Source organism: Neophocaena asiaeorientalis, unplaced genomic scaffold (assembly GCF_003031525.2).
Source record: "Neophocaena asiaeorientalis asiaeorientalis breed wild unplaced genomic scaffold, Neophocaena_asiaeorientalis_V1.1 scaffold251, whole genome shotgun sequence".
Taxonomy (NCBI): Eukaryota; Metazoa; Chordata; class Mammalia; order Artiodactyla; family Phocoenidae; genus Neophocaena; species Neophocaena asiaeorientalis.
Genome location: NW_020173377.1, coordinates 8,865,318 through 8,877,449, shown reverse-complemented (window position 1 = coordinate 8,877,449; position 12,132 = coordinate 8,865,318). Strand labels below are relative to the sequence as shown.

General features: G+C 40.5%; 1 protein-coding gene across 5 annotated transcripts in view; it reads left to right on the top strand.

Moving 5' to 3' along the window:
- The first annotated feature begins 598 nt into the window (after positions 1-598).
- The window catches only part of FHIT (fragile histidine triad diadenosine triphosphatase), a 1,420,480-nt gene continuing 1,408,946 nt past the window's right edge, over positions 599-12,132 (top strand). For all 5 annotated transcript variants that reach the window (XM_024746516.1, XM_024746512.1, XM_024746515.1 and 2 more), the window contains exon 1: positions 599-721. The gene's annotated coding sequence lies outside the window, so the exon portion shown is untranslated. The remainder of the gene's footprint in view (positions 722-12,132) is intronic.

The window sequence follows — 12,132 nt, the reverse complement described above, 5'->3', positions numbered from 1 at the left end:
GCTTGGTTAAGGACAAGAGCTAAGGAGAAAAATAACACACAAAAAGAAGAAAGGAATGGACAGGGGAGTCTGTGGTTCAATTTTGGTTAGGATGCCCGGAAAGGCGGAGTGCAGTCAGACACCGGTTCAATTAAGGCCTGCGAGCCCGCGTGCTGAGAGAAACAAAAGAAAGGAAGGCTTTAGGAATCAAAAAAGATCCAGAGTGAGGAAACGAAGCGAAAGGAAATTCAGTGAGGAGCAGTGAGGGGTGGGTAAGTTGAGCGCGTGTGGGAGGAAAGAAGGAAGCAAAAATGCAGCACAGCCTAAACAATCATGTTACTTTTTACATTTGGTAAAAAACAAAGATTGTGTGGATTATGACGAAATCCCTTTCTGAGGGAATTCTCACCTCAGCTTCTTTCCAGAGACCAACAGTGTTTCCCGTCCCCTAAACAGGGATTTTTGTCATTATGGCTTTTGATTGGCCCGGTATAGGCACGTGCTCTGCGCCTATTGGCCCGAGCGTCTGTCCCCAGACGAGTAGCCATGTTGGGGCCCTTCCCCGCCGCGGGGCCGTCTGGGAGTTGTAGTCCTTGCTCCGCTCCGTCCAGTGGGGAGACTTTTTGCCCTCTGCTCCTGGGTCCCTCAGGCAGCCACTCCCGTGGGCACACGCCCAGGAACTGCTTCTGCCCCGCGCTCCCTCCCTCTGCCTTTCACTTCCCAGCTGCCAAGATCTTGGAAGGTAGGGGCGGGGGCAAGCCCAAGTCGAACAGTGTTTCTGTGGCGCAGATCCGGGGTTCTGCGCGCGTCCGGTCATTACTCCGGCGGTCCAGTGGAGCGGGGACTGACTGGGTCCACGCAGCTCGTTGGGAGGTAGTGGGGGGTCTGTCGGGAGGACCCTCCCACCTCACCTCACCTTCTCACGGCCACTTCCTGAGCACCGGCCCTAACCCTAACCCGCCCCTCCTCCGCCGCATTTTGTAAGTGGGTAAACTGAGGCATGGGGGCATGCCAGCGGTTCCAGGGGACGCCCCAGCTCCTGGCTCTGGTGGTGTAGTTGGCATGGGCCGCTTTTGGATTTTTTTCAGTTTTACTGTCAAGTAGCAGGACTCTATGCCCCAACAGATGTGTGTTAAACATCCAGCTCTGGGTTCCCCAGGGGGAGGGAGGAGGGTTTGAACAAGTGTCCAGGAGGAGGAGCTAAGCAGGACACGGGGAAGGCAATATATTGGGAGAGAATTTTACATTTAGTATTTAAAAGACACAAAAAAATAATTCATTATGGTGGGAGAAATCAGTACTCTGTTGGACTTCCTTACATCTATTTTATGGCTTAATGTAGATTTTTTTTTCTTTTTTTGCTGTACGCGGGCCTCTCACTGCCGCGGCCTCTCCCTTTGCGGAGCACAGGCTCCGGACGCGCAGGCTCAGCGGCCATGGCTCACGAGCCCAGCCGCTCCGCGGCATGCGGGATCCTCCCGGACCGGGGCACGAACCCGCGTCCCCTGCATCGGCAGGCGGACTCCCAACCACTGCGCCACCAGGGAAGTCCTAATGTAGTTTTTATATGAAAACATGCGGGGATTTTTAAGGTGTGTTCATGTGGGGGGAAAAGGCCGGTTAGTGGAACTGGAGCTGGAATTGCAGCTTCTTCTCTAGGATCAAATTCTTCCTCTGCTGTATGACCAGCCACTCACAGTGCTTACCGGGGAAAAAAGAACTTAAGGCTCCCTGCCTAAGTGGCCCAAGGAGCTGCCAGGAGCTGAAATCTAGATGAAGTCTTGCTTGTGAAAGTTTGCCACATTCAAACTTTTATTATTGTGCGTCTCTCAGAACTGTGCTTGGGATCGGCATAGAATACAGCCTGTGGTCATGTTAGAAAGGCTCAGATCCTTGCTGGGTCCGGGACTACCGAAAGCGGCCCCGACTCGCACCTGTTAAGGTCCTGTACCTGAACTCTCCATTTTCTGGCTCCATCTTACCGCCGGCGGCCCGGGCAGCGGAGGCTTCTGGGAGTTGTAGTCCCGCCTCTAGTTTCCCGGAGGGCTGGTACTCCATCTCCCAGCGTGTCGTTTGGCTTGGCGAGGTGTCTCCTGGGAGTTGAAGTCTCACTTCCAGCAGTTCTCTGGAGCAGCCCCTTGACTCGGAACTACAACTTCCATGTGGCCCTGCGTTCTTGGCTGCTTGCCCTGCGTCCACTAGCTGCGAGCCGGGTGTAGTGAAATATGTTTAGCAAAAATGTGTTTTTGTTGTTTTTGATTTTATAAGCTCTTTTGGGGGTTTATTGTATACGCTTTTCTAAGTATCTTAGGAATTATGCATGCTTTCAAACAGTGCTAACACTCAACAGTTTACAGAGCATGTTCATACTATCTCTCGTAATAATACTGTATCTCCCATTTGTAGATAAGAAAAAAACTTGAGAAGACGATTTGTACACGGTCACACACCTAGTAATAAAATGTAATATATCTTTTATAAATAAATAGATATTACATTTAGTTATAGTTTAATTCTCTCAAGCGCTATATGAGAGAAATAGCCATTTTCATATGCATTTTCAATATTAGAAAACTAAGGCTAGGAAATAGGGAAGTTGAGCAACGTGTCGAAGTTAACTAAGCTAGTGAATAGAACTACCGAGATTGTAACCCAGTCTGCTTGACAGACTCTGCTTAGAAAAAGACTCTATCTTATGGAGGTGGAGGGAGCCCGAGCTTTCTGAGTACGGAATTTGGAATCTTTCCACTATACCATGTTGCCTCTGTAGTTAAACACTAAACCGTAGTGCTGCAAAAACCTTTGAGATCATTTAAATCTAAGGCAAAGATCTTGGAACAGTTCCTGGCATATAGTAGAGGTTCCACAAATGTTAGCTCTATAGAGTTTTATAATACTTTTATTTTAGAGATGAGGAAACTGGTGCAGGTGGTGAAGCAGTTTGCCCAAGGTCACACAGCTGGTCTGTGTCAGGGATGAGACTAGACCCGAACGTCTTGTTTCCAAGTCCAGGGTTATTTTCATTCTACCAGCAGACAGCTAGCAGGGACGCCATATGTGAAGCTGTTTAGATAATGGTTTCTCTTCTAATTTGTTCTTCCTAGGCCACAGACCAGGACCAATTGTTGTAAAATCTCTTTTCTTATTATTGGTAATGTAATATTTCATGAATTCAACAAATGTTTTCTGAACATATAGCTCATCTCTCTTTAGGTACAGGGCCTCATGGATGAAAAGTAGCTAATGGGTTAGGGCTAGAAGGACCTTATAAATCATCTAATCTAACTTTTTCATTTAAAAAATTAGGGAATTGAGGTACAACATTCACAGCCTTCATCTCATGCCCTTGTGTCACAAGCATTCTGTTTCTGCAAGGAGGCAGGGCTCTGGAGGCCTCATAGTCCTGTATGTGACCTTTTAGGCTCATGCTTTATTTTACTTAGTATCCTTGTCCTTGCCTTATTCCTGTACATGTTTGGTGGAATGCTTTAAGAAATGTTTCTGTGTACATGCAGCTCTCTTTCTTTTAAGGTACATGCAGCTTCAATATGTTCCATTTGTATTTTGGGAATTAGTCTTGTCTTGGCTCCCAATACTCTTTTCTCTTTTGTCCTGTAAGACACGAGAACAAAATCTGACATTGTGTTTGCATTCACATATGTTAAAATCTAATCCTCTAATATAGGGTAACATAAATGAACACATGAGTTGTTTGAATTATATAAAACTTTTGTTTTAGAAGACACATTGGCCTTTTCAATTATGTATTCACAGATAAAGCAGATTACTCTCACCTCTTGTGTGTGAAAGATGATTTCTACATAATTAGATAATAAAGTAGCAGTTTTATAAATTACTGGCTAAACGTTCCTGAGATAGTCATTATGGGAGATGTTCTCCTGGTCACCCTCTGTCCCACCAGCACTCTCCTAAATGACAGTCTGATCAGTCAGCTTCCAGCTAAGTGCGTGACCACTGGTAGACACGGAAAAAGTATTCGTGGAATTGCATTCAGAAGCACCTTTGAGCTCTATTCCCACATTTTCCCCCTGAATCTCAGTTTTCTCTTTTAATGCGGAAAGGAAGCTTTGAAATACAAGCTGTTGCTACAGCTTTTGAGGTCATCCTCTGAGGGACTGTTGCTTTGGGAATGTCCAGGTCTGTGACTTCTAAGATGAGAAAGTGATCCAAATAGCAAAACATAGAGAAGCAATAGAGAGTGGTAATCTGAAGGCCTATGACTGAAATCCCAGTCCTGCCTCTTAGGCATGTTACTAAGCCCTTGGTTTCCTCTTCTGTAAAGCAAGGATAATAAGCATTCTACCGCATAAAGTGATGATAAAGATTAAATAAGGTAGTGTGTTTAAAGCTTTGAGCATGTCAGGTGCTCAATAGCTTGCATTTAATAGATGAATAGATCTTATTTTTGTCATTATTAATGTAAACGTGTATATGAAAATATATTTACTCAGGATTTAAACTGGAGGCAGATATCTGTTTTATAAAAGGGTCTTGTCATTTGTTTTCTTAGAGTAGCAAGCTTGGCCATCACATATAAACTATGAAGTTAACTGCAACTCTTGATAATCCATCTTGTCAGCTCAGTGAAAGTGTCTTGTGTAGGCAGAGAGATAGTGAAGCTTTTGGCTCTTCATTGACTGCTGAGAGGTCCCTGATCTCTGGTTTCATCTATATATTAAATCTTGGGTTGAAAAATGGTCAGTAGGGCCTTCTGTCCACTTCTGGAAAGGACTGGGCCTATCCCAGGAGCCTCAGGGTTAAAGTGAAGCAGTTGTCATCCAGCTGGTGAGTAATCCCGTGGCAGTGGCTATGTGGACACAGCAGTGCTTCTTTCTAAAGCTGACAACTTCAGTAGCCATGAGGTTACTGATAGAGAGGTGAGTAACAGAAGAGGGGTGATGCTGGGGACAGGGAAGGAGAAATGAAATGAGGATCATAGCGAGAGCAAAGAGCAGAGAACGAAGGAAACAGTTGAGGCCCTCAGTCGAGTTGTCTCAAGCATGTATTTATTGAGCACATTTATCCTGCTCCTAGCTCTGTGCCAGGCACTGCACTGTTATGCAGTGGAGATACAGCCTTGAATGTGGCTGACATGGAGGTGGTCATGGTGGTGGGTTGTGGTATATTCTAAGAAGGGAAGAACTTGAAGGAAAGAAGCAAGGAAGGTAGAGTGTGTTGGGATTTGATGAGCAGAAAAGTCTTTGTGCTTGGGGTATACAAATCACTGAATGGGGGAGGTGGGAGAGATGAGGCTGCAGAGGCAGGCATGGGTGATATTATACAGAGTCCAGTTATCTGTATTGCAAAAGAATTTTGGACTTTATTCCAAGGGTATTTGTGAAACCATTTAAAAGTCTTAAGTGGAGAAATAAAATTATTGGATTTGTTTTTTAAAGACTTTGGATGCAGTATGGATGATGAATTTGTGAGAGGTAATAATGTGGGAAAACCAGATAGTCTTGCGTTTCTTTAACTTTAATGTGCATGTGAATTTCCCGCTGATCTTAAAATGCGGAATCTGATTCAGCAGATCTGGAATGGGCCAGCACCAGCAGGCTGTTGCTGCTGGTCTATGGACTATCCTTTGAGTAGCAAGTACTTAGGAGACTCTTCAGTGTTCTAGGTCAGAGATAATGGTGATTAAGAGAATGGGCTCTAGAGAGCAGAAGACCTGGATTCTAATCTTGGTTTTTCCACTTATTTGCTGTGTGACTCTGGGAAAGTGAGGTAATCTCTTTGAGCCTCAATTTCCTTATTATCTGTGAAAGGTGGGTAATAATTTCTATTGCTGTAATCATGTTTTAAATTTTCAACGAGGTCACCCTTGGAAAGGGTTACTGTGCTTAATACAGTAATTGAACTCAGGAAATGGTAGCTTTGATTTTATTCTTATGGTTATTAGTAAAAATCATAATATTATGCACCCTGCTCCACATTTCCTTGTTTATCACATTTTCTTGTTTATCACATTTTGAATGCTAGGTGGAATAGATTACCTTTAATTCTACTGTTTTTGCTTCTGTCTCACAGGTGAAGTGCTGAACTTTGTAAAAATTTGAACATTATGGGCAAATAGATTTCTCTCAGCAATTGAGTCTCTCAATTTGATGGAAAAAAATCTGGGATCCTGAAAGTACCATCTTATATCTGATTGCAGGAACTTGAGGCACCTTTGCCTAGCCTTGTAAATTTATTTAGCCCAATTATAGTGCCTCCTTCTTTACATAATTTTAACCTGTTTGGATTGTTCTCCAACCAGTGATTCTCAACCCTTGTTGCAAGTTAGAATCACCTGGGGCTGGTCCCATCCATACAAATTAAATCAGAGTGCCGGAGGGGAGGCAGGCGTTGATAATTTCTTTTTTAAGTTTCCTGGGTTATAATGAAGTGCATCTAGGATTGAGAACCATTGATTTTAAAAACCATAACATCACAAAATAAATCAAGCACAGTCTAAGGGCCTGGGTGGGGAATGAAATATCTGGAAAGTAGCTGAAGTCTTTGGGAGTGAAAGAGATAATAAGCCTAGTCACAAATCTCTCTTGGAATCTGATGAACTAACTGTAGGTTGTGCCCTGGGTTACCTTTGAGATTACTTACTAGGACACCCTCGTTCTAACCCTTTTTATCTCTAGCTGTGCTTACCCTAGTCAGGATTCTCCTTAATGTTGAGTTTCAGACTGCTTTTCTCTTGTATTTAGTTTGTTCCATTCCTCAGAGCTAAAAAAAAGTTATTAACCCATGAAAACCATGTTCAAAAGAAACTGAGTTACATGTTTTCATGAGTTGTGGCCATGTTATTGAAAAGGCTTAAACTATTGTTCAGATAAAATACAACCCATTTTTACTAGCAACATTCTTACATTCTAATTCAGTAGTTTAAAAGGAACCACTTCCAGAGATGCTGCCAATTATAAAGATGGGTTTCTTTCTGTCTTTTTTCTCTTTAAAATTACTTCCATCTACCATTTTAGGGTGGAACAGTTAAGTTAATTTGATTAAATGCCTTTAATTTTCTGGATTATCCATAATATATAGGACCCCTTTCCTTTAAAAATTTTTTCCTCCATAGAAAATGTGTATTCTTATGTTTGTATCTGAATATATATGTTTTTTTCTTCATGAAAGTAATTTATATTTTTTATTGAAATATAGTTGACATACACTATTATGATAGTTTCAGGTGTACTACATAATTACTTGATATTTTCATACATTATGAAATGATCACCAAGATAAGTCAAGTAACCATCTGTCCACATACAAAGTTATTGCAATATTATTGACCATATTCCTTATGCTGTTTATTACATCCTTGTGACTTATTTCTTATATGGCTGGAGGTTTGTACCTTTTAATCCCCTTCACCTATTTTGCTGACCCCCTCACCCATCTGCCTTCTGGCAACCACATATTTGTTCTCTGTATCTATGAGTCTGTTTTTTTGTTTTGTTTTGTTTGCTTGCTTGTTTTGTTTTTTCTATTCCACATATAAGTGAGATAATGCGGGATTTATCTTTCTCTGCCTTATTTCACTTAGCATACCTTCTAGATGCACCCATATTGTTGAAAATGGCAAGATTTCATTTTTTTATGGCTGAGTAATATTCCTGTGTGTGTGTGTGTGTGTGTGTGTGTATCACATCTTCTTTATCCATTCATCTATCAGTGGACACGTAGGTTGCTTCCATATCTTGGCTACTGTAAATAATGTTGCAATGAACACTGGAGTACATATATCTTTTCAAATTTGTGTTTTTGTCTTCTTTGGGTAGATTCCCAGAAGTGAAATTGCTGGATTGTAAGGCAGTTCTATTTTTTAATGTTTTGAGGAACCTCCACACTGTTTCCATAGTGGCTGCACCAATTTACAATACCACTGACAGTGCATGAGGGTTCCCTTTTCTCCTCATCCTCTCCAACACGTGTTATTTGATGTCTTTTTGATGATAGCCATTCTGACAGGTGTGAGGTGGTATCTTATGTTGTTTTTATATGCATTTCCCTGATGATTAGTGATGTTGAGTGTCTTTTCATGTGTCTCTTGGCCATCTGTATGCCTTCTTTGGAAAAATGTCAATTCAGGTCCTCTGTCCATTTGTTAATGGGTTTTTTTTTTTTTTTTTTTTTTTTTTGATGTTGAGTTGTATAAATTCTTTGTATATTTGGGACATTAACCCCATATCAGATACATTGTTTGTAAATATCTTCTCCCATTCAGTAGGCTGCCTTTTCATGTTGTTGATAGTTTCCTTCACTGTGCAAAAGCTTTTTAGATTGATGTAGTCCTATTTGTTTATTTTATTTTTTCTATGTTTCCCTTGCCTGAGGAGACATCTAAAAAAATATTTCTAAGACCAATGTCTAAGAGTGTACTGCCTCTGTTTTCTTCCAGGATTTTTATGGTTTCAAATCTTACATTAAAGTCTGTAATCCATTTTGAGTTTACTTTTCTATATGGTATGAGAAAGTAGTTCAGTCTGATTCTATCGCATGTAGCTGTCCAGTTTTCCCAACACCACTTGCTGAAGAGACTATCTTTTCTCCACTGTATATTCTTGCCTCCTTTGTTGTAGATTAACTGACCATAAGTGTGTGGGTTTATTTCTGAGCTCTCTATTCTGTTCCATTGATCTATGTGTCTGTTTTTGTGCTACTACCATACTGTTTTGATTACTGTAGCTTTCTAGTATAGTTTGAAATCAGGGACTGTGATTTGTTCTTCTTTCTAAAGTTCATTTTGGCTATTCAGGGTCTTTTGTATTTCCTTACATGTTTTAGAATTATTTGTTCCAGTTGATAAAGATTGCATTGAATCTGTAGATTTGCCTTGGGTAGTATGGTGATTTTAATGATATTAATTCTTCCAGTCCGTAAGCATGGTATATCTTTCCATTTGTTTGTATCATCTTCAATTTCTGTCATCAGTGTCTTATAGTTTTCTAAGTCTTTTACTTCCTTGGTTAGATTTATTCCTAGGTGTTTTATTCTTTTTGATTAAATTATAAATGGGATTGTTTTCTTAACTTCTCTGATACTTCACTGTTAGTGTATAGAAACACAGCAGATTTCCATGTATTAATTTTGTATCCTGCAGCTTTACCGAATTTATTTTTCAGTTCTAATAGTTTTTGGTGGGCTCTTTAGGAATATACATGCTTACCAAACAAAAAAAAAATATATATATATATATACACACACACACACATATAATTAGGTATTATATATATTTTATATACATAAATATAATGAAATCTGCAGTGACAGTTTTATTTATTGCTTTCCAATTAGATAAAAAAAAAAATTAAAAAAAAAAAAAAAAATATATATATATATATACACACACACACACATATAATTAGGTATTATATATATTTTATATACATAAATATAATGAAATCTGCAGTGACAGTTTTATTTATTGCTTTCCAATTAGATTCCATTTATTTATTTATTTATATTGTCTTATTGTTCTGGCTAGGACTTCCAATAATTTGTTGAATAAAACTGGTGAGAGTGGATATCCTTGTCATGTTCCTGATTTTACAGGAAATGCTTTCAGCTTTTCACCACTGAGTATGATGTTGGCTGTAGGTTTGTCATATATGGCTTTTATTATGTTGAGGTATGTTCCCCCTATTCTCATTTTGTTGAGAATTTTGGCCATAAATGGATGTTGAATTTTGTCAAAAGCTCTTTCACAAACTTGTGATAATCATATGACTTTTATTCTTCAATTTGTTAATATGGTGTATCACATTGATTGAATTGTGGATGTTAAGCTATCCTTGCATCCCTGGGATAAATACTTCTTGATCATGGTGTATGATCCTTTTAATATATTATTGAATTTGATTTGCTAATATTTTGTTGGGAATTTTTGCATCTATTTTCATCAGTGGTATAGGCCTGTAATTTTCTTTTTTTGTGTGGTGTCTTTGATTTTGGTATCAAGGTGACGCTGGTCTTATAGAATGGGTTTGGAAGTGTTCTATCCTCTTCAATTTTGGAATAGTTTGAGAAGGTTAGGTGTTAACTCTTCTTTAAATGTTTGGTAGAATTCAACTTTGAAGCTGTCTGGTCTTGGTGTGTTCATACTTTCTATTTTTCCCTGATTTAGTCTTGGGAGATTATATTTTTCTAGGAATTTATCCACTTTTTTTTTTTTCTTTCAGTATGTGGGCCTCTCACTGTTGTGGTCTCTCCTGTTGCGGAGCACAGGCTCCGGATGCACAGGCTCAGCGGCCATGGCTCACGGGCCCAGCCACTCCGCGGTATGTGGGATCTTCCTGGACTGGGGCACGAACCATGTCCCCTGCATGGGCAGGCGGACTCTCAACCACTGTGCCACCAGGGAAGCCCTATCCACTTCTCATAGTTGCCCATTTTATTAGTGTGTAATTGTTCATTGTAATCTCTTTTTAAAAAAATATTTATTTATTTATTTGGCTGCATCAGGTCTTAGTTGTGGCACGTGGGATCTTTGTTGCGGCATGTGAGATCTTTTATTGCAGTGCATGGGCTCTTTGTTGCAGTGTGTGAGCTTCTCTTCAGCTGTGGCACATGGGCTCCAGGGCATGCGGGCTCAGTAGTTGCAGTGCGCAGGGTCGAGAGCGCGTGGGCTTAGTTGTCCTGTGGCATATTGGATCTTAGTTCCCTGACTAGGGATCGAACCTGCGTCCCCTGCATTGGAAGGTGGATTCTTAACCACTGGACCACCAGGGAAGTCCCCATAGCAATCTCTTATCCTTTGTATTTCTGTGGTGTTGGCTGTAACTGAGTTTATTTATTTGAGCTTCTCTCTTTTTTTCTTGATGAGTCTGGCTAAAAGTTTATCAAGTTTGTTTACCTTTTCAAAGAATAAGCTCTCAGTTTCATTGATCTTTTCTATTGTTGTATTTATAAAGGCTCTATTTCATTTATCTTTCTCTCTAATCTTTATTATTTCTTTCCTTCTACTAACTTTGGGTTTTGTTTGTTCTTTTTCTAGTTCCTTTAAGTTAGCTTGTTTATGTGAGATTTTTCATTTAATGTTCTGACATCATATTTTACATCTTTTTGTTTTGTGTATCCCTTAACTACTTATTGTGGAAATAGATGATTTAACTACTTTTGTCTTTTAACCTTCATACTGGCTTTGTAAGTGGTTGATCTACTTACTACCTTTACTGTAATTTTACCAATGAGATTTTCCTTTTCATTATTTTCATATTTCTAGTTGTAGTCTTTTCTTTTCCGCTTAGAGAAGCTTGTTTAGTGGTGATGAACTCTTTTAGCTTTTGCTTATCTTTAAAATTCTTTTTTTAAAATTAATTCAGGGCTTCCCTGGTGGTGCAGTGGTTGAGAATCTGCCTGCCAATGCAGGGGACACGGGTTCAAGCCCTGGTCTGGGAAGATCCCACATGCTGCGGAGGAACTGGGCCCATGAGCCGCAGCTACTGAGCCTACGCGTCTGGAGCCTGTGCTCTGCAACAAGAGAGGCCATGATAGTGAGAGGCCCGCGCAACGGGATGAAGAGTGGTCCCCGCTTGCCGCAACTAGAGAAAGCCCTCGCATAGAAACGAAGACCCAACACAGCCAAAAATAAATAAATAAATTTTAAAAATTAATTCAATCACTGATAAGTGTTTATTGAGTACATATGTGTCAGACATTGTGTTGGGTGCTTGAAATAATAGTGCTAAGCTTGGGGATAATTATTGCTGTAGCAGGCAAATTAGCTCCCTAGTATCTTTTTTTAAATTGAAGTATAGTTGGAAATTCCCTGGCATCCCAATGGTTAGAGCTTAGTGCTTTCACTGCAGTGGCCTGTGTTCAATCCCTGGTCGGGGGGTACTTCCCTGGTGGTCCAGTGGTAAAGAATCTGCCTTACAATGCATGGGATTCCGGTTCAATCCCTGGTTAGGGAAATAAGATCCCACATGCTGCGGGACAACTAAGCCCAGGCGCCACAACTACTGAGCATGCATGCCTCAACTAGAGAGCCTATGTGCCGCAAACTACAGAGCCCACGTGCTCTGGAACCCACGCGCCACAACTAGAGAGAAGCTTGCGTGCGCACCTCAATGAAAGATCTCACATGCCTCAAATGAAGATCATGCATGCTACAACTAAGACCCAACACAGCCAAAA